The following is a 3,883-nucleotide window of genomic DNA, read 5'->3' as shown; positions in this document are numbered from 1 at the left end:
CCTATAGGCCAATCTTGCAGATGCATTTTCTCAATTGTGGTTCTCTCTTCTCATATAACTCTAGCTTGTGTAAAGTTGACAAAAACAAACAAGGAAAAAACAAGAAAAAACAAAACAGCAAAGCACCGACTAGAACAGTACCTGTGTGCATTGCACAGCAGTGTTCATTCAGAAGGTCCCTCCTTTCCCAAAGCGGGGGCCAAGGCGCCTCCACATCAGCCTGCAGCTGACCATTCTGTTCGGCTCACTGCCTCTCATGCTGGCTCCACTGGCTTCCAAGCCACGTGGCCCAGGCAGGCTGGCTCTCATTGGTTGTTCTGACTCCGTGGGGCTGGGTGTGTCAGAGGCTCCCACGTGTGGCAGTGAGACAGGGCTGAATGACACAGGAACTTATGGGCTCTCAGAGGCCAGAAGAGGGTGCTGGATCCCCTAGAACTGGAGTTCACAGATGGCTATGAGCCATCATGTGGATGCTGGGAACCAAACCCTGGTCCTCTGCAAGAGCAGCCAGTGCTTTTAACCTCTGAGCCATTCTCCAGCTTTCCCACTTTTAATAACCCCCAGATTGCTTCACATTGGTTTAAGCTGAAACTATTTTCTGTGCCAAACCCAAAGATCCAGTTTTACCTGAATTGAGGTCCCTGAAAGACCAAGGGAACTCTCCTCAGGCTGCTGAGGGCAACAGAGCTGGGTCTCCTTCCTATCACTGCTGACAGCAGGAAGCAGAGACCCACAGGCCTCACAGAATCTGTGCTCAGTTATTTGGGGGTCAGGTATTGTCACTGAATCTCCTTGTCAGGGGCAGAAGGATCGAGAAGCAGAGGCACACTCTTCCCATGCAGACTGTCTCAGCCTTCTGAGAATGTCAGTCCCCATCTCCAAGTCTCCAGTGCTACCCAGGCCCTATAGCAAGCACATCTCACCCTGTCTCCTGGCGCGCCTCACTCCAGCCCTCCTTGGTTCCCATGGATGGTCACATCCTCCACAGATACTCAGCTAATGCAAACTGATCTGGAGACCTTCAAGATCCTAGTTCTGGCCCCACTCTATCGCCCAGCCCTTCCTCTCCATCCAGCGAACTAAAGTTCCCAGGGGGAAAAGCCACACCTGTGTTAAAGGTTAGAGGATGATTTACTGATTAAAATTTACTGATTTTGGAGAGTTGGACTATTGCAGGTGCCGAGCCCAATTGTCTTGGACTATTTTTAGCTCCTTTATTGGCTATTGGTAGCCCGATTGTGTCTGACCCAGCAACTTTGTGACTGACTACCAGTGAAACCTTCTAGAATGTATTAACAGACCACTAGCTTCCTCCAGCCCACAGACTAATAGGGTTAATAATGTCATCAGACAGCATCTGAGACCCACAGCAGAGACTTCCCCACTTACTGTCAAGGCATGCGGCAAGTACCTTGATTAGTGACTTTCTGTAATTTCAAAAACATCATGGACTGTTTCTAGTCAGATGTGCTGTCTGGGTTATGATCACTCAAGTGTGGCTCAAGTGTAGTCCCGCACTTGTTGCTTTTGGGGAGAGAGCTGCGTTGTGTATGGACAGTTTCCCCCCCCCCCCCATTCCTGTTCACCTGGTCCTTCTCTAAAGCTTTTGTGCTTAGGGTTTTCGGTCCTCTCCAGGGGCTCTGACTCTGGCCTTCTTGGAAGGAGCCACCTCCTTCCTGTGTGTACCAAGCGCCTTCCCAGCTGGCCATGCTCAGAGCCCCCAACCTAGGTATCAGGCAATTCTCATGGGCACCTATACCCAAACAACCTCCCTTGCCACCTAGTGGCTGTTGTCTAAGGGCTTTCTGCCCCCCAGGGCTTTGTTTGGTACCGGCCCTGGTATGAGCACTCTGGAGGCCACACATCCACATCATTGGGGGCCAGGAAGTGACACACCCCACCTATGTGCTCCTACTAGCTCCTGTGCCTGTCACTTTAAGTCAGAGAAGGCCACAGATGCCACTGTCAGTGGACAGTGCCCAGGCTGGCCACGCAAGACTGCGGGTCCCTTCACTGGGGTATGACTAAGCTGGGAGATCAGTGGCAATGTTCTCTGTGGGATCTAACTCCCTGCTCCAGGCTTTGAGTCTTGTGTAGCATCTGGCTACTCAGCTCAATCCTGGTGATGCAGCTTTGTGCCTTGAGGCCTCTGTTGTGGCTGCCTGGTCTGGTCCAGGACTTCTGGCAGATGGAGAGGAGGCAGCTTCTTCCCCATTGGAAAGGTGCAGCCCTGTCTGTGACTTCCCCAGGAAGAATCACCTAGTGGAGGACTGGGCTGTCTCCTGCTGATGAGCCAAGGTTGGATTAGAGGGGAGAGTCTGGCCCCAGGACAACTGGGGTCGGAAGAGTAGTGGTAGCCCAATGGAACTTATTTCATCAAGTCTGAATGGCTGTGGACTCTAAGCTGCGTGGGTTCCTATGAATGACTGAGGATAAAGAATAAGCCCCCACTGAGGGCTGCACAGCCAGGTCCCATAGCTGCATGCTTTGTGTGCATGAGATTCAAACCCACCGGCAGAACAGGACAGAAGCAGACCCACAGTTCCCGTGGCATTTAGCCTGCACGCTGCCAGCTGGACTCAGAGACAAGAGGCTGAGCCAGGAGCCTCCAAAGGGAAGGCCAAAGGTGGGTTTTCAGGAGGCTGGTGGGCAGACCTGAGTGCCCTTGGAAGGCAAGGCTGAGCCCAGATGGACACTCAGGCTGCCTTGCAGGGCTCCGACTTGACCAGCTGTGGAAGTGGTCCATGCTCCCTGGGGGTGGGTCTGCTCCATAGAGGGACTATAACCTCTCATCCAAGGCTAAGTGGCTCGTCCAAGCCTCCAGCTGTCCAGGACGGTTGGTAGAGGATGTCCATGAAGGCATATGGCCCCTAAAAGTCATCTGGGCCAAATACTTCAGCTGGGGGCAGAGCTAAATGTTACCTTGGTGTCTCACAGGTGCTGTCCCCAAGCTTGTGACATGTGCACACTGACTGGACCACAGCAGTGGGGCAGTGATAAGTGGCTGGCAGGTAGATGTGTATATAGATAAAGCTGGGTCTGTCCTGAACCAAATGGTGAGGCCCAGAAGGAGAGCTTATGGAACTCTAGGCCATCTTTTTTTTTTTTTTTTTTTTTTTACTTGTGTGCTGGCAGCCCTGGGGATCTACCCAGGAAGCTACAGGTAGGGAAGGCAAGGGCCAGGGGACCAGGTGTATAGGAAGGATGCTACCATTCCCCCAGATAATAACCTGGAGTTTGGTCACCAGTGGGCTGCCTCCCTGTCTCATGACATTGCCTTCAGGTTACCTTCGGGGGGGGGGGGGAGGTAGATAAACAATCCTTCAGGAGGGTCCTTGAGTTAGGTCCTTGCTGGGCCCTGCAAGGGCAGGACTCAAAGTCCGGGCAACTTGTCTGGACCACAGCCCCACACAGAGGATCGGAGCGGTGCCAGCGCCCAGGCAGGGGTGCCATGGTACCACCACCTTTGCTCCACAAACAGCTTCCCTGGGAGAGAATCTACACAGGGCATTGGCACCAGAGGCCTGACCGACCTCATTTCACTGGCTCTTGACCAAGGGCCTGGCTCACTTCCAGCTGGGGTCAACTCTGGGCCAGGACCCATCTCCACTTCTGGTGTAGTCTCCACCCACTCACAAATCAAGGTTTTCAGGCCAAATAAGCAGGGATTTGATGATCAGCTCCCCAGAGCCTCCCACAGGAAAGCAAGTCCCTTTCTGGAGGAGGCGGGGCTCCCGGAGGGGTAGGGGGCAGGTTGGCTTTTATCTGTCTTTCCTCCTCCTCCCCAGCATCCCTTCTCCAGTGTCTGGCGCTGCCGGTTGTAACCCGACTCCAGCTCCGGCTCCTCGCCCCCTCCCACCCCCAAGCCGCCTGGCCCAGCAGC

The sequence above is a fragment of the Peromyscus eremicus genome, chromosome 10 (genome assembly GCF_949786415.1).
Source record: "Peromyscus eremicus chromosome 10, PerEre_H2_v1, whole genome shotgun sequence".
In the NCBI taxonomy this organism is placed as follows: domain Eukaryota; kingdom Metazoa; phylum Chordata; class Mammalia; order Rodentia; family Cricetidae; genus Peromyscus; species Peromyscus eremicus.
The sequence above is the reverse complement of the archived record's forward strand: the minus strand, read 5'-3'. Positions refer to the sequence as shown.